Source organism: Mauremys reevesii, linkage group 14, assembly GCF_016161935.1.
Source record: "Mauremys reevesii isolate NIE-2019 linkage group 14, ASM1616193v1, whole genome shotgun sequence".
NCBI classification, from domain to species: Eukaryota; Metazoa; Chordata; order Testudines; family Geoemydidae; genus Mauremys; species Mauremys reevesii.
The window spans coordinates 32366435-32385104 of NC_052636.1; the positions used below are offsets into that span (position 1 = coordinate 32366435).

Here is an 18670-nt window from a genome sequence, read left to right on the forward strand (position 1 = left end):
GATCCTAAAATAGCGTTTTTGCACCAGGGCTGAAATTTTGGATTGGACATTGTAGCTCCACCGTTATTTTACTGAATTGCTTCAAAACAGCAAGTGTAGAAAGTCTCCTAAGTGCCAGGCTCTCTGCCATGGAAACAGCTGCCCCTGCACTGCAGGAGTCTGTGCGTTCCACACAGCAACGCACACACCTGCTCCGCACTGAAGGGGGGTCAGACAGTGACAGGGTTGGTAACACAAATACTTCAGACTATTAACTCCAGATCCCTTCCTTTCTTTAACCCAGGATGTGCCAGTCAACTGGTAACCATGGTGTTATCTTCACCGTAAAATACCTCTCAGTACATTTTCAGTGAGCCCTCCACCCCCTGCCCTCCCTGCAGGCAGCCCCTGCCTCCAGCCAGCCCTGCATCCCCTGCCCTGCCTGCAGCCAGCCCCTCTCTGCAGCCAGCCCTGCACCCCCTGCCCTGCCCGCAGCCAGCCCGTCTGCAGCCAACCCCGCACCCTCTGTCCTGCCCGCAGCCAACCCCTGTCTGCAGCCAGCCCTGCACCCCCTGCCCTGCCCGCAGCCAGCCCCTCTCTGCAGCCAGCCCTGCACCCTCTGCCCTGCCCGCACCAGCCGCATCCTCCCTGCTCTGCCTGCAGCCAGCCCCTCACCCCCTGCCCACAGCCAGCCCCTGCCACACCCCCTGCCCTGTCTCCAGCCAACTCCTGCCGCACCCCCATGCCTGAAGCCAGCCAGTCCCGCACTCCTCTGTCTCCAGCCCTACCAACCCCTTATGCACCCCCCCGTGTCCCTGCCTGAAGCCAGCCAGCCTGCCCCACACACCCCTGTCTCCAGCCAGCCCCGCACCCCTTGCCCTGCCTGAAACCAGCCAGCCTGCCCCACACACCCCCGTTTCCAGCCAGCCCCGCACCCCTTGCCCTGCCTCCAGCCAGACCCTGCCCTGCAGTTCCCAGGGCAGTAACCCTGCACACCGGCTTCAATGAGGGGGCAGGAGCAGCTGGGACCCCACATGTGCACACCCGAGGGTGACCAGACAGCAAGTGTGAAAAATCGGGACAGGGAGTGGGGGGGGTAATAGGATCCTAGATAAGAAAAAGACCCCAAAATTGGGACATCTGGTCACCCTAGCACACCCCCAGGACTCCTGAGTTCCATTGCTGGGTTTCCTACTGGTTCCACTGCTGGTTGTTTTCCTTTCCGGTGGGACTCTGGGCAAGTTGCTCCCCCCTCTAGGGCTCCGTCCCCAGCAGGCAAATGGGGATTTCGTACCTTCCCGCTATTGGAACGTGCTGGGAGAATCCCCCAGCCAAAGCTGCTCTGACAGCGCTAAGCAGCATCTGACCATTCCAAGTCGGAGTGCGCTGCCCAGGAGGAGGAGTGTCTGGCTCTGGGGTTTCACTTCAGCCCAGTCTAGAGAGAGAGGGGCCCAGCCATGGGGTTTGGCTCAAGAAGACCAAGTCTCCAATTTGTTACGGGCGTTTTGGATTCCAATCCTGAGCTCCAAAGTGGTTGGTGTCAGCTGCAAATTTTAGAAGCATGCTCTCCACTCCATTTTCCAAATCATTCATGAAACTATTGAATAGTACTGGACCCCGGACTGATCCCTGCAGGACCCACTAGGTGCACCCTCTCCGTTGGGCAGCCAAACATGGAGAAGGGCCCTTGGAGTCTGGGCTTTCAACCAGCTCTGCACCCACATGACACTGATTGCATCTAGACCGCATTTCCCTGGTTTGCTTGTGAGAATGTCCTGCGGGACTGTGTCAAAAGCCTTAGTAACCCCGAGATAGATCCCATCTACTGTTTACCCACCTCCACTAGGTCTGGAACCCTGCCAAAGAAGGAAAGAGGCTGGGTTTGGAATGATTTGTTCTTGACAAATCCATGCTCCCTTGTCCTAAGAAGCTGCTGGGGCTTCTGTGAGTGTTTGACCCTATGATTCCCCCCAGCCCCCACTCCTGCCCCACGCTGGGGATGAGGAAGCCCCCACTCCTACCCCCAGTGAAGCGCAGCAGGCTGCACAGGGGAGGCAGGAAGCCACATGTGAAGGCAATGCCCCCTCCCCCAGCACCCATCAACCCACCCGCCACAGGAGGGATGGGAGAGGGAGGCTTCCTAGACCTGAGCAGCTGGGGCTTGGGTGAATTTTATGACACCCTGCTCCCCAGCCCCATAGCCAGCCACCACCCTGCAGACCCCACTTCTGCCCCATGCTGGGCAAAGGGCAGCCCCATCCCCCATCCACAGTGAAGTTATGGTGAGGGGCAGCAATATGAAAGGCACCTGTGATGGCAACCACCCCCCCACACACCCAGTACCCATCATAGGGGAGGGGAGTGAGCTTTCTGGACCTGAGAGGGGCCCTAGGAGCATGTGCAGTGACTGTGGTGCAGAGTGAGTGTGCTGTGGGGGGCAGGGGAGGAGAGGAGGGGTTCCTCCCCTGGAGCTTGCTGCTGCCAGTGGTGGTGATGGGGAGTCCTCTCTGGCCCTAGCCCTGGGGCAGCCTGTCTGCACCCCAAGTTCCTCATCCTCAGCCCTGCCCCACCCCAAAGCCTGCACCCCCAGCACCGAGCACGCTCCTGCATTGGGAACCCCTCATCCCCAGCCCCACCCCAGAACCCTCACCTGAGGGGAAAAACATGCAACTTAAATTTGGTGGTCAGTTTGGAGTATCATTTTGTTTAGCACGATACTTGATTATTTTACACCCCTTTAAAGTATATAACTGGTCGTATACAGGTGTTACAAAGTGGGAATGTTCTTAATGTTTTCTCTGAATACTGTGTGGGTGCCTCAGTTTCCTCTCTGCATTTCTCAAAGATCTAGATGGTGGGATAAGGGGGTGTGATTGTTGTAGAGCCCTAGAGGGACAGTGTGAGCTGTCTGCACAGAGAATGGCTGCAACCCTGTCTCCTGGTAACTGATGGCCTGGGCCACTCTCCTGCAAGGTGCCAACTGAAGGTGTTGGAGAACAGAGAGATCGGGTGGCCTCCTAATGCCTGGAAAAGAGACAAAGGCCAGAGGACGGAGTGTCAGTGCCTGTGCGGACTTCTGGGAAGTGCATGGTATGGAAGGGGCTGCTGTGATGCTTTGGAACAACTCCATACAAAGCCAGTCAGGACTCTGGGAGCCTCCTCTCTCTGAGCAGACTGTCTCCCCTTCCTCCCGCCCCGCCAGCCGCACCCAGGAGCCCTGGGCCCCAGGCTCTGTCCCCACCTGGAGCCCAGCGGGCCGGGGCAGCTCCTGCGGCAGCTGAGAACAGTGGCTCCGCTCCGGCCCGGGCGGCTCCAGCGCTGCTGGCAGCATGTGGCCACCAGGGAGCAGCTGCTGAGCCCGGCCTCCTGCGTCACAATGTGCCAGAGCCCCGCCCCCAGGAGCTGCCCCGCCCCGGGCTGTGCCCGCCCCAGGAGCTGCCCCACCCGGGCTGTGCCAGAGCCCCGCCCCAGGAGCTGCTCCGCCCCGGCCTGTGCCAGAGCCCCGCCCGCAGGAGCTCCCCGCCCGGGCTGTGCCAGAGCCCCGCCCCTGGAGCTCCCCACCCCGGGCTGTGCCAGAGCCCCACCCCTGGAGCTCCCCACCCGGGCTGTGCCAGAGCCCCACCCCAAGAGCTGCCCCACCCCGGGCTGTGCCAGAGCCCCGCCCCAGAAGCTGCCCCACCCGGGCTGTGCCAAAGCCCCACCCCAGGAGCTGCCTCGCCCTGGCCTGTGCTAGAGCCCTGCCCCAGGAGCTCCCCGCCCCATGAGCTGCCTGCCCCGGGCTGTGCCAGAGCCCCACCCCTGGAGCTGCCCCACCCCGGCCTGTGCCAGAGCCCTGCCCCAAGAGCTGCCCCGCCCTGGGCTGTGCCAGAGCCCCACCCCAGGAGCTGTCCCGCCCCGGCCTGTGCTAGAGCCCTGCCCCAGAAGCTCCCCGCCCCATGAGCTGCCTGCCCCAGGCTGTGCCAGAGCCCCACCCCCTGGAGCTGCCCCACCCCCGGCCTGTGCCAGAGCCCTGCCCCCAAGAGCTGCCCCATGTTAGGTCTCTGCGATTTGTTCTCCTGTCTCCTTCCCAGAACCCCTGCTACCAGCTGCTCCCTTCCTGTGTCTGCAAACACCCCCCGGGCGGGCTGCAGCACTCGCTGGGGCTGGCTCCAGTGGCTGAAGTTGCCTCCGTCTCTGATCACCCGGGGAGAACAAACAGAGGAGATGGGCCCAGGGTGTGAAAGCGGAATTAGGGGGCAGGGAAAGGAGAACTGTTTGGAAAGGTGGGTTTTTGCGGCGGGGGGGGGGTGATCCAGATGGACTCAGAAGAAGTTGGGCAGTAGAGGCTAAGGAAAATTGAGGGGAACCCCCTGGGTGTCCCAGTGTTGGCCAGGGATTGTACAGCACCTAGCGCAATATGGGGTCCCAGAGCCGTAACTAGCTATTTTTGCACCCAACGCAAAAATATAAAATTGCGCCCCCCATAGGGTCCAGGTGGGGAGGGGAGCCCAGGGCTGGGGCAGCAGAGGGTGTGTGGGTGGGGAGCACTGGTGGGGAGGGGAGCACAGAGCTGGGGCAACGTGGGGTGTGTGTGTGGGAGAGCCCACGGCAGGAGGGTGCAGGACAGGGGCAGAGCCCAGAGTTAGGGTGACAGGGTGTGTGTGTGGGGGGGGAGAGCCCAGGACTGGGGTAGTAGAGGGTTCAAATGGCGGGGGAGCCCAGGTGTTGGGCAGCAGGAGGGTGTGGGTGGGAGCAGCTAAATTTTTTTTTCCTTTGGGTGGCAAAAAAATCTATAGCCAGCCCTGCCTCCACCCACTGTGAGGTAGGTAGAAGTGGATCATTATTATCCCTACTCGAAAGAGGGAGAAGCTAAGGCTGAGAAAGGAGAATTGACTTGTCGTAGGTCACACACCCATCCAGTGGCAGAGTTGGGAATAGGACCCAAGAGCCCTGATTTTCAAACTAACCATCGGATCTTGAATTTCAGACATTGAATGACCTGAATAAAGTGCTCTGATGAGCTCCAGACTAACAGCAGTGACAGTAAATATTCGGCAAGTATTTGAGGAAAACTGCAATGTTAGAGAGAATCGTGAGCTGCTTAGAGACAATTAATGCAGAGAAGCAGCAAAATTCATCAAACAGAGAACTGGTTCTGACTTATTTACTTGGTCTTGAAAGAGAACAACAAGGATCTGAGTCTCCTCCCTGTCAATAACCCCCTGCTCAGCCAATCAGGGGAGAGACTGAGGACGGGAGGCGGAGGGTTCTCACCAGAGAGCCCAAAGGATGGCCCAGCTCACTGGTGGGGATCACTGCCCGAGCTCTATTTCAGCCCCACAGTTTTGGGTGGACCTCCCACAGTGGGAGCTGCAGAGCACTCCCCTGCCACACACACACACACCCTCCTGGTGTTGGGAGGTGAACAGGAGAAAGGACAAAAGAAGGAAGAGATGAAGAGAAAGGAAGGAGGGAGGGAGGGAGGAAAAGGGGAAACAAAAAGAACAAACCCTAATGTCCCCAGTGAGTCTAAGGGACAAAATCCCAGGTGCAGAATAAAATTCTGCCTCCTTAAGCTCGTGTTTTCCATGCCTAGAATTCAACTGTCACCAGCTGGATCAGACTGAACAGGTTTCAAACCTCCAGGAGGCTCTTACCTTCTAAACCGGGACGGCTGTTTTCCAGTAAAATCACTACAAGGGAAGGAGAAAACTCGAAAGAGGTTCCTCCTGGCGCTCACGTCCGGGAACCCAAATACTCTCTCAGTCCTCAAAGAGAGACCTGGAGAAGGAGACTTGCTGAAGCAAAACCACAGGGGTCTCTGAGGTTTCCATGGCCCCTCGCCCCTGTCCTGCCTGGCTGATGTCAGCATCTCTCTGTGAAGTCACCACCTCCCCACCACCTTTGACCAATAGGCTGAGGTCCTGCAAAAGGCCTTTGTGATGTCACTGCCACCCCTCCCTTGCTGTACAATGTCCTGCCCCTGGCCAGGCACTTTGGAGGTTTGAGCTACTCCTGGGGATCACCCCACTCAAGGAGTGTTCGGTCCAGGCAGCAAGCCGGCTAGACAGGAAAACATCAGACGCTGCTCCCAATGCTACATTCAGTTTTTCAGAAATTAGTCGACTTCATGGCCAGAAGAGACCATTAGAGCATCTAATCTGACCCCCTGCGTATCACAGGCCTCCTGTAGGACACAAGAGCTACTTTTGGGGCAAACACATTCCAGAAAGGCATCTAGTCTTCATGAAATGACATCAGGAGATGGCGAATCCACCACTTTCCTTGGTAGCTTGTTCCTGTGGTGAATCATCCTTGTTGTTGAATATTTGTGCCTTAGTTGTAATATGAATTTGTCTCTTTTCATCTTCCAGCCATTGGGTCTTGTTAGGCCCTTTTCTGCTCAATTAAAGAGCCCTTTAATACCCAATCTTTTCTCTCCATTAAGGCACTTCAACACTTCAGTGAAGTCACCTTTCAATCTTCTTTTGATAAGCTAAACAGGTTGAGCTCTTTCAATAGCTCACTAGAAGGCATTTTTCTCCGGCCCTCAGAACATTTGGTGGCTCTTTGCTGCCCCAGCTCCAATTTCATAACATCTTTTTCACATGAGGACACCAAAACTGGAGGCAGTATTCCAGTATCAGTCTCACTGATGCCGTGTCACCTCTTGTAATGTTATTGACATAATCTGTAACTGTATAGATCACTGCTGCGACCACGGTTCTATATTTGCAGCCAATATTGTAGAAAGGTTGTCGTGTAAGGGGTCTATGGAGAGGTTCTGATTGGCTGATTATAATGATGCTACCTCTAGATGTGTATCATTTTTGTAGTTGACGTTATGATTATAGGATCTATGCTGCCCGTATTTCAAACTTGTGCTCTGCTTCCAGGGAACACCCCAGCCAGACAAGTTGGTGTCAGTTCTGTCTAGAACGAGTGCTCCGTGAGTGGGGTGATCCACAGGGAGTAGCTCAAACCTCCAAAGTGCCTGGCCAGGGGCAGGACATTGGCACAGCAAGGGAGGGGCAGTGACATCACAAAGGCCTTTGGCAGGACCTCAGCCTATTGGTCCAAGGTGGTGGGGAGGTGGTGACCTCACAGAGAGATGCTGACATCAGCCAGGCAGGACAGGGGCGAGGGGCCAGGGAAACCTCAGAGACCCCTGTGGCTTTGCTGCAGCAAGTCTCCTTCTCCAGGTTTCTCTTTGAGGACTGAGGGAGTATTCGGGTTCACGGACGTGAGCGCCAGGAGGAACCTCTTTTGAGTTTTCTCCTTCCCTTTTAGTGTTTTTACTAGAAAACAGCAGTCCCTGTTTAGAAGGTAAGAGTCTCCATGAGGTTTGAAACCTGTTCAGTCTGATCCATCTGGTGACAGTTGAATTCTAGGCATGGAAAACACGAGCTTAAGGAGGCAGAATTTTATTTGATCCCCACCAGTGACCTGGGCCATCCTTTGGGCTCTCTGGTGAGAACCCTCAGCCTCCCTTCCTCAGTCTCTACCCTGATTGGCTGAGCAGGGGGTTATTGACAGGGAGGAGACTCAGGTCCTTGTTGTTCTCTTTCAAGACCAAGGAAATAAGTCAGAACCAGTTCTATGTTTGACGAATTTTGCTGCTTCTCTACATTAATGGTCTCTGAGCAGTTCATGATTCTCTCTAACATTGCAGGTTTCAGAGTAGCAGCCGTGTTAGTCTGTATCCGCAAAAAGAACAGGAGTACTTGTGGCACCTTAAAGACTAACAAATTTATTTTAGCATGAGCTTTCGTGAGATGCATCCGAAGAAGTGAGCTGCAGCTCACGAAAGCTCATGCTAAAATAAATGTGTTAGTCTTCTAACATTGCAGTTCTCCTCAAATACTTGCTGGATAATTCCTGTGCACTGTTGTTGCTCTGGAGCTCATCAGAGCACTTTATTCAGGTCATTCAATGTCTGAAATTCAAGATCCGATGGTTAGTTTGAAAATCAGGGCTCTTGGATCCTGTTCCCAACTCTGCCACTGATTGGCTGTGTGACCTCAAACAAGTCAATTCTCCTTTCTCAGCCTTAGCTTCTCCCTCTTTCAAGTAGGGATAATAATGATCCTCTTCTACCTACCTCACGGAGGGTGGAGGATGGGGATCCATTGGAGAGTGTCACTAGGAGTAGTGCATAATATGAGGTGTCCTATCACGTTTACTCAGAGCAGATTATGACATAATAGAATAGCTGAAACAGTCTATTTTATTTGTATTTTTTTATTTTTTAATTGTTAAGAGCAGCAACGACTTAGCTCAGACTGAAGCATCTTATCTAATTTTTGAGATCTAAGTGTCTCCTCTTTGTGTGTGACGAGACAATCTAACACACTGTGACAAACAGGAGATGCTTTTGTTTTGCAACAAAATCTTTTTGCAAAGAACTTTCATCCCACTTGTTATGATTTCGAGAAACAAACTGGTTTAGTCTGAATGGGATTTTCTGACAGAAACGGTTTGAATGAAATTTACCCACCATCTCGATTCCTGGGATCTATCCCTGCCTCTGGAGTTTTTGTCTGTCAGGAGTCGGAACTGGTGGCTTCTCTTTCTGGCTCTGCCACTGCCTTGCGGTGTAGGCCCTTGGGTAGGTCATTTCCCTTCTCTGGACCTCAGGCTCCTCCCCATCTGTCCAGTGGGAACAGGGACAGTTCTCGAGCTCTGGGCAGTCGTGAGCCTGAGTGAGATAAGGGGCGTTAAAGCCCTCTGTGAAGGAGAAAGGGAGTTTCACGGTGTTTAGCCCCAAGGAATTCTAAAGTTTGCTAAAATGTCTAGTCTGCGGAAATAAGAAATGGTTGGGGCCAAACTTTTAACCACTGCTTTTTCTAAAGCCCATTCAGGGATGTGAGTCTCTGTCTTTTAGGTACCTGGGGTTCTTTGCCAGCAGGAGAGAAGAGGTTCCTGCCTCCATTTTTGTGGCCTTAACAAACCAGGTGTTGTGCCCCAGTTCTCGTCTGAGATCCCTGAAAAAGAACTTCTTCCCATCCATGAACAAGACAGGACCTATCTTTGAAAGGGGAACAAAGAGACCCTTGGGACTTGCAGACTAGCTAGCCTCACTTCCACAGCTGGAGAGATACTGCAATACAAAGAATACAAACAAGCACCTACAGGAGAATTTGGTTCTTAGGACAGGGAGCATGGATTTGTCAAGAACAAATCATCCCAAACCAATCCTCTTTCCTTCTTTGGCAGGGTTCCAGACCTAGTGGAGGTGGGTGAACAGTAGATGGGATGTATCCTGGGATGCGTCTCCTCCAGGTAGGGGCAGGGGAGGGGAGGGCTGCCAAGCATGGCACGGCCTCCTCCACTCCCCTCCCCCTCCTGAGGTGCTACAGCACCAGCAGCTTGCACTGCTGTTATACTGTAGTCCAGGGATGAGCTGCCAAAATACTAACAACTGGTTCCCTCCTTTTCACCCTAGGAGGGGGTCGTGCCCCCCACAGGGGGTCCTGCCCCATCCAACCCCCCCATGTTCCTTGACAGCCCATCCTCCGGGACCTGTGCCCTATCCACCCCCCTTACCTGTCCCCTGTCTGCCCCTTGCCACCCCATCCAACCCCTTCTCTTTCCTGATGGCACCCGGGGACCCCTACCCCATCCAACCACCCCTTCTCTCTGTCCCCTGACTGTCCCTGGAACCCTTGCCCCTGACTGCCCCCCCCACCCCATCCAACCCCTGCTCCTTTCTGGCTGCCCCCTGGTACCCTTGCCCCCGTTCAATCCCCCTGTTCCCTGCCCTCTGACTGCCCCGACACTAATCCACCCACCAACTCCCCTGCCCTGTATCCAACATCCCCTGCCTGCTCCCTTACCGTGCTACCTGGAGGGGGAGGGCCAGCTGGGTGAGGGCTGGTACCGGAGCCACCCGGCCAACGTCGGGGCCGGACCCCGGGGGCTGAAGCCTGGCCCGGAGCTGCGCTGCCGGGCAGGAACCCGGGGCCGGGCAGGACCCGCACCGCCCAGCCGAGCTCGCAGCGGGGGCTGGGGCAGGAGCCCGCCGCACCGCCCTGCCCGGCGAGGTCGCAGCTGGACCCAGGGGTCAGGAGCCGAGCCGGCCCTCCCCAGGGTCCGGCTGCGACCTCCCCGCTGGGCGGCGCGGACTCCTGGAGCCCTCTCCCCGCTGGCGCCCCCGCCCTCCAGCCGCGCCCCAGCTCAAACTCACCTGCAAGAAGCCTCTGCTTTCTTCTCAGCCCTCCCAGGCTTCCCGCGCGAACAGCTGATTCGCGAGAAGCTGGGGAGGGGGAGGAGAAGCCGAGGAGCGTTGAGAAGAGGAGGCGGAGTGAGGTGAGCTGGGGCCGGGGAAGAGCAGGAGCTGCTAGAGCTTTGTTAAATTTAAAAGCCCTTTTGCAACTCGTTGTCCCTCCAGGACCACCCGGTTCTAACCGGGCGGGGCGGGGGGGGGGAAGCTCCAGCCCTGGGGGGGCACTCCAAGTAGGGGAGAAACCTAGCTCCAAATATTGGTGGAGCAGAGCCCCTGACTGTGAATGTTCCTGGCACCCATGATTATACTGACAGCTAAGCTCAAAAGAAGGGATGGGGGAGGGTGTCATACTCACGCTCCCAGGACTGGCTCAGCACTCGAGATGTCAGGATCCTTTAAGGTAAGTGTCCCCAGCGCGCGATGGACGGTGCGATGAAGGTAAGTCTTCCCGAGGCGCGATGGAATGTAACGCAGCGAACCACTGGCCAGGCGGTCGGGCGAAGGGCATTCACTGGAGGTACAAGCTTGTGAGTGACTCCTGAGCACAGGGCCCCTTCCCCTTTTAAGGTCCTGCTCCTCATGGCCTGCGACTGGAGATGACTTGGCTGCATCTGGTGGGTCACACTCCACCTCAGCCAGTGTCAATGCAGTGTCCCTGCTCTGGGTGTGTGAGTGCTGCCTAATGAGAGTCCCAGACACCTTGTCTACCTGGGAGATCTTCTGCTCTTCAACCAGCCCATTCATCCCAGGAGCATTCCAGGAGGGAGCGGGAGGGGGAGGGGGAAAGCCACTTCACAGGCATTCAGAGGGGGAGAGGAGACAAAAGCGAGGGGGGGGGGAAGTATAACAGACCTTTTGAGCATAGAAAACACTGCTGCTACTACAACAGCAGGGACAGGCCACTCGGAGCTGAGAAAAGGAAGCCATCATCTTTCTGCCTGGTTTCAAACCAAGGACTTATTGCGTATTAAGCAAATGTGATAACCACTACACTACAGAAACTCTGTCACGGCTCTGCCCCTCCTTCATAAGAACATAAGAATGGCCATACAGGGTCAGACCAAAGGTCCATCCAACCCCATATCCTACTGCCAACAGTGGCCAATGCCAGGTGCTCCAGAGGGACTGAACCTAACAGGTAATGATCAAGTGATCTCTCTCCTGCCATCCATCTCCACCCTCTGACCAACAGAGGCTAGGGACACCATTCCTTACCCATCCTGGGTAATAGCCATTAATGGACTTAACCTCCACTAATTTATCTGCAAAAAGAACAAGGAGTACTTGTAGCACCTTAGAGACTAAAACATTTATTTGAGCATAAGCTTTGTGGTCTAAAACCCACTTAATCGGACGCATGCAGTTAAAAATACAGTAGGAAGATATATATACACACAGAGAACATGAAAAAATGGGTGTTGCCATACACACTATAACGAGTGATCAGTTAACGTGAGCTGTTATCAGCAGGAGAAAGAAATCTGATGTTGGGAGGGTAACAGGAGAAAGAACAAAGGAAGCAAGAGATAAAGAGAAAAGAGGGAGGGATGGATGGAGGAAGAGGTGAAACAAAAAGGACCAACCCTAACGTCCCCAATGATTCTAAGGGACAAAATCTCAGGTACGCAATAAAATTCTGCCTCTTGAAGCTCGTGTTTTCCATGCCTAGAATTCAACTGTCACCAGATGGATCAGACTGAACAGGTTTCAAACCTCCAGGAGGCTCAGTTAGGTAATAAATAAAGGTAATAATTGGAGATATACCAATCTCCTAGAACTGGAAGGGACCTTGAAAGGTCATCAAGTCCAGCCCCCTGCCTTCACTAGCAGGACCAATTTTTGCACATAAGCTATACTAAAGACAAACCCACAGTAACAATCTCCAGTTTGTGAGGGACCCCCATGGAGCCAGTCTCTAGGAAACAGATAAATGCATGGTGGTTAAGTCCATTAATGGCTATTAGCCAGGATGGGTAAGGAATGGTGTCCCTAGCCTCTGTTTGTCAGAGAGTGGAGATGGATGGCAGGAGAGAGATCACTTGATCATTGTCTGTTAGGTTCACTCCCTGGGCTGCTTCTGCTCTACAACTATAATTGTCTTTTTACACCAAAATCACTAACTTGAGCACCCAATTCCATGTACAGTCCTAGTGGATGTAAGGCACAGGTAACTTTTGCCTCACGGTAGCTTGTTGGCATCAACCCTCTCTCCCGCACCTGGAGCTGATGAAATTCCTGGCTGGAGGGACACACGCTCCTACAAGTCAAAAGGAAAGAAGCTGATAGAAAAGATCACAGGACTGACCCCAAAGAAGGGTGAGCTGCAAAGGCAGAAGCAGGCAACTCATCTGGCAGAGCTGAGAGACCACAGTGAAGATGGTGCAAAGTTCACTATATTGGAATTAGCAAATGTGATTTTTTTAAACAAATCTTTGGAAGCCCTAATAAAGGCATTTCTTACAGTTCTCTCCCATTTCGATTTTCTGATATCTAATAGGAATGACATCTGATTGAAGCTTTTCCCAAATGTAGAGCAAGTATAGGGTCTCTCTCCACTGTGGATTCTACGATGTCTGACAAAGTCTGAGTGCTCAGTGAAACTTTACCCGCACTCAGAGCACGTGTAGGGAATCTCTCATGTGTGGATTCTCTGATGTGTGATAAGGTGTGAGTGCTGACTGAAGCTTTTCCCGCACTCAGTGCACGTGTAGGGCTTCTCTCCTGTGTGGATTCTCTGATGTGTGATAAGGGCAGAGCGCCGACTAAAGCTTTTCCCGCACTCAGCGCATGTGTAGGGCTTCTCTCCTGTGTGGATTCTCTGATGTGTGATAAGGGCAGAGCAGTGACTGAAGCTTTTCCCGCACTCAGAGCACGTGTAGGGCTTCTCTCCTGTGTGGATTCTCTGATGTCTGATCAGGTGTGAGCGCTGATCGAAGCTTTTCCCACACTCAGCGCATGTGTAGGGCAGCTCCCCTGTGTGGATTCTCTGATGTGTAATAAGGTTTGAGCGATGAGTGAAGCTTTTCCCGCACTCAGAGCACGTGTAGGGCAGCTCGCCTGTGTGGATTCTCTGATGTTTAATAAGGTTTGAGCGATGATTGAGCTTTTCCGCACTCAGTGCATGTGTAGGGCAGCTCCCTGTGTGGATTCTCTGATGTGTGATAAGGGCAGAGCGGCAGCGAAGCTTTTCCGCACTCAGCGCATGTGTAGGCGTCTCTCCTGTGTGGATTCTCTGATGTGTGATAAGGGCAGAGCGGCGAGCGAAGCTTTTCCCGCACTCAGCGCATGTGTAGGGCGTCTCTCCTGTGTGGATTCTCTCATGTCTGATAAGGCGTGAGCGCAGACTGAAGCTTTTCCCGCACTCAGAGCATGTGTAGGGCTTCTCTCCTGTGTGGATTCTCTGATGTGTGATAAGGTTTGAGCGATCACAGAAGCTTTTCCCGCACTCAGCGCAGGTGTAGGGCGTCCCTCCTGTGTGGATTCTCTCATGTCTGATAAGGCGTGAGCGCAGACTGAAGCTTTTCCCGCACTCAGAGCAGGTGTAGGGCGTCTCTCCTTGTGGCTTCTCTGATGTGTCATAAAGTGTGAGCGCTGACTGAAGCTTTCCCCGCACTCCTGGCATGTGTAGTGTGTCTCTCCTGGGTGGATTCTCTGATGTCTGATCAGGTTTGAGCGGTGATTGAAGCTTTTCCCGCACTCAGCGCATGTGTACGGCATCTCTCCTGTGTGGATTCTCTGATGTGTGATAAGGACAGAGCGGTGAGCGAAGCTTTTCCCACACTCAGAGCATGTGTAGGGCTTCTCTCCTGTGTGCATTCTCTGATGTGTGATAAGGTTTGAGCGCTGACGGAATCTTTTCCCGCACTCAGCGCATGTGTAGGGCGTCTCTCCTGTGTGGATTCTCTGGTGTGTGATAAGGTGTGAGCGCTGACTGAAGCTTTCCCCACACTCATGACATGTGTAGTGCGTCTCTTCCAAGTTGATTCTCTCATGTGTAATAAGGTCTGAGAGGCTACTGAAGTTCTCCTCTGGCCTCTGCTGAGTCTCAGAGGCTTTACTTTTCTCGGAGTGCACAACTCCTGGAAACATTCCCTTTGGGTCTTCCTGATAATGTCTCATATGGTTCTCCTTGCTCAGCATCTTCCTGCTGGGATTTCTGCTCCTCATTCTCACGCACCATCCTATCACCTGATGGGAGACAGAGAGACTCCAGGCACAGGTCACTCCCTGTGCCTGAGAGAAAGGAAATGTCAGAGACAGGAATTTTAAAAGGGATGAACAAACCAAAATATGTGCAGGAGAGATCAAACCTATCAGGAGCTGATTCTCCCCAGAGGAGAGAGGAAGGGATCTGTTTTGGTCTGCATCTCACCAGAACATGCAGGGGAAAGTGGGATCAGGTAGGGATCTGCTGACAGTTGTTAGTCAGGATAGGTGGGAAGCCATAAGTGACATCTGCCTAATTATTCCACATCTGCAGGGAACAATCCTGAACTTGGAGAGCTCACAGGGTCTTTGTAGGGCATCCCAAATGTTTCCTGTATTCACGGACAGTTTTTGACTTGCTTTAACCAAGTCCTCACCTCTGCAGGCAGCTCGGGAGCACTTCTTTCTCAGAACCCTGGAGGTCCGGGACCCACGGCTCTTCCCCTCGTTCCAGCTGTGAGACCACATCAGGTTTGGAATTTAGAAACCCTAAGCCAGGCAAAGAAAACCAGGAAGGTCAGTGGAATTTGTGGGATACTTGTCACAAAGAATAGTCCATGGTTTTAAGCTCAGATCATTTTTAAGCAGTAACATCCCAAGACCAGCTTCCTTGGCTCCAAGTGGCAGGAGAATTATTATTATTAATCATATGCATTACCTGAGTGCCTAAGGACCAACTAACAGTGTGTCTCCATTGTGCTAGGCACAGTACAAATGCAGAATAGTAGATGGCCCATGCTCTGAAGAATTTACAGTCTAAATAGACAAGACAGACACAGCATGGGGGAAGGGGTAGAACCCTCTTTTAGAATGGCGATTTTCAGGCCTGCCTGCAAAGCCTATATTTTAAGAACTTAGGGGTATTTTTATCACTTAGCTAGTTACAGGAGTATGAAAACAAAGAATCAAAATCACAGTCTGCCTGTGTCTGGGCCTTCTCTCACTAGGATAGTCTGAGGCCTTGTTCTTAGGCTAAGGCCTTTGGCTAAGCAGCAGGGGCAGCCATAAGCTGGGAAGCGAAGGGTCACATCCTCACATCCCAAACCAGTCACACTGAACTAAGGTGCTATTGGGCTGTTAGGAAGACAATCCTGTCCGGAGCTTAAGATGGTTAGAATGCTATCAAATTAAGGTTTCTTTGTCTGGCAAGAAATCACTTATCAATGGTTGTGGTTGTGAAACCCTCATTTCTGTATTGCTTTATCTTTATGGCAACCACTTTTACATTGTTAATCAGTCTGGTTCTCTAATTGTTTCTCTCTCCTGTATAATTAATGTTGCCAGGTGTAAGTTAATTAGGGTACTGGTTTATAATTGGTTAGAGCAGGAGTAGGCAACCTATGGCGGCACACAAGTTGATGTTCAGTGGCACTCACACTGCCCAGGTCCTGGCCACCGGTCCAGAAGGCTCTGCATTTTAAATTTAATTGTAAATGAAGCTTCTTAAACATTTTAAAAACCTTACTGACTTTACATACAATAGTTTAATTATGTATTATAGACTTATAGAAAGAGACTGTCTAAAATGTTAAAATGTATTATTGGCACATGAAATCTTAAATTAGAGTGAATAAATGAAGACTCAGCACACCACTTCTGGAAAGGTGGCCGACGCCTGGGTTAGAAAATTATGTCACAATATGTTAGAATTGGTTAGTTAAATTTCAGCACAATGATTGGTTCAGGTATAGCTGAGAATATTACTCTATAAATGGGGTCAAACAGGAGGAAGGAAATTGGAATTATAGAATGTCAGGGTTGGAAGGGACCTCAGGAGGTCATCTAGTCCCACCCCTGCTCAAAGCAGGACCAATCCCCAACTAAATCATCCCAGCCAAGGCTTTGTCAAGCCTGACCTTAAAAACCTCTAAGGAAGGAGATTCCACCACCTCCCTAGGGAACCCATCCCAGGGCTTCACCACTCTCCTAGTGAAATAGTGTTTCCTAATATCCAACCTAAAACTCCCCCATTGCAACTTGAAATCATTACTCTTTGTTCTGTCATCTGCTACCACTGAGAACAGTCTAGATCCATCCTCTTTGGAACTCCCCTTCAGGTAGTTGAAGGCTGCTATCAAATCCCCCCTCATTCTTCTCTTCTGCAGACTAAACAATCCCACTTCCCTCACCCTCTCCTCAGAAGTCATGTGCTCCAGCCCCCTAACCATTTTTGTTGCCCCCTGCTGGATGCTTTCCAATTTTCCACATCCTTCTTATAGTGTTGGGCCCAAAACTGGACACAGTGCTCCAGATGAGGCCCCATGAATGTTGAATGTTGGTTAGGGGGAGAATGGGAACAGGGACACAGGCCAGGCTCTGCGGCATCAGAGCTGGGAAGGGAACAGACTATATCAGCGTATAGAGATAAGCCCGACTGGTGTGAAGGGCTTCGGAATATGTAATCTTATAGGTGTAAAATTGTACAGACTATACCACCCTGTGACATCATCAACGAAGTGCCCATTTATGCCTGGGTAGGGGCCCTGTTCTGGGCGTGGAGGATGCAGCAAGGACTCAGGATCGGTGGCCAGGTCTCTGTGCACAGAGACGGGAGGTTATATGGGGAGGGCATAATGAGAGGGAGAGGGAGGTCAAGAGTTAAAATAATAATTGGGAAAAATGTATAATAAAGTGAAACTGAACAGAAATAAAACTGGAATGGAGGCTCTACAGCAACAAGGCTTCTCGGTAGGGGATTTGGGGTTAGAGTGAACCTGGGATCCCCAACAGCTCTAGATCCCCAAACCTCTCCTCCCTCCCACTGACCCACCCAGCCCACTTCCTGGGTGCCCTTCCCAACACTCCCTCCGCTTCTTCCCATTACTCTCAGCCAGCACCACCTCCCGGCACCTTGAGAACTTCTTGTATTTTCTCTCCCTCGCCTCTCACAGCCTCACTACCTCCCCTGCTGCTTCTAGCTCTAACCCTGCACACTCCGCCCCATTTCCTGGCATATCTACTATCCCCGTCTCTGTCCCTCCCACGGCTCGCTTATCCTTCACCCATGGGATCCTGAACGGCAACATTACATGCTCTCCTAAAAGAGCTCATCTGACTGTCACACAAGCCATGCATGAGTCACACACCTATTTACTCAATTTAGAATTCCACAGGAGCATATTTTCCTCTTAAAATGAGTGGAGAAAAGGGCATAGAAAGCTACAGTGATTAATACATAGTTACTAATGTAGCCATATTACATTCAATGCAATTTTAAAATGTGATGGCTTCTTTCAAAAGGCACATGTCCAAAATGATACTAGTGGGTGGGAGATAAGGCAAAAAGGCGGGGGTGGGGGTGGGGTACAGGAATCTTGTCAAAACTTGTATGACGAATAAAGGTATAAGCAGTTATTACTACTCAGGTTCTTCAGAGACCCCACAGCTTCTAATAACCCAGGGGACAGGACTGCTTGCAAGCTGAGGTCACTGTCTCATAGTTCTCCTGCATGACATCCCTGTAGAGGGCTCTCTGAGCGGGGTCCAAAAGCAGAGCCTGCATTCCCTTCTCTGGTAGAAATACACAGCCACCTCCTCGGTGCGTCAACGGCCCCTGGAAAAGAGCAAAGAGTCCGGGACACTCAGTACCTGCTGCCCCACTCACAACCCCCACTAGTTCACGGAACAGCATGCACCAGGAAATGGAAGCTCCGGGAGCAGCCACACATGTTAAGAGAGTCCCACCTGCACTTAGCTTAGAGCAGCCAGGCAAAAGGGGCAGCATCAGAGAGGGTAGAAAGAGCAGAATCTTTGTGTCTCCCAGCTGACAGAGCGCCCAGGCAGGGGCGTCACATTTATCACATACCTACTAGCCAGAGTTTGATATAGAGAATGGGGCTGGCATCTGGACCCTACTATATGGCTCCCTGCAGTGAAACACTCTCCAAATAAAATATAAGGAAGAAAAGGGAAGTCAGTAAGTAAAGAGAATATTAAGTTGTGGAACAGAGGTGTGACGAGTAGTTCTGGCGGGACCCAACTGAGAGTACCAATTCAGGACCAATTGCTCAAACAACAGGGCAGTCACAGCCCAAGCCTGGGAGTTTTTCCAATTCTAAGGCAAACCAAACCAGCCAGACAAGAAGAACTTCGGTTTCCACCCCACTGGCTAACCACAAGTCACACAAGCAATTTCCCAGATGGGCCTCCCAGTCTTCCAAGTATTCTCCACCAGTGCACTCTGTCCTGGGGATGAATGGTTATAAAAACCAACACCCCAGTAAAATAAAAAGGTTATCTCAATCCCAAAGAATTAAGCCCCAGACCCAGGTCAATATACAT

At 52.3% G+C, this 18670-nt stretch overlaps 2 pseudogenes; one reads left to right on the forward strand and one right to left on the reverse strand.

The window, feature by feature from the left end:
- LOC120381592 overlaps window positions 1–18670 on the forward strand; it is a 153435-nt pseudogene that overhangs the window by 95161 nt on the left and 39604 nt on the right.
- The window catches only part of LOC120381965, a 19271-nt pseudogene continuing 13680 nt past the window's right edge, over window positions 13080–18670 (reverse strand).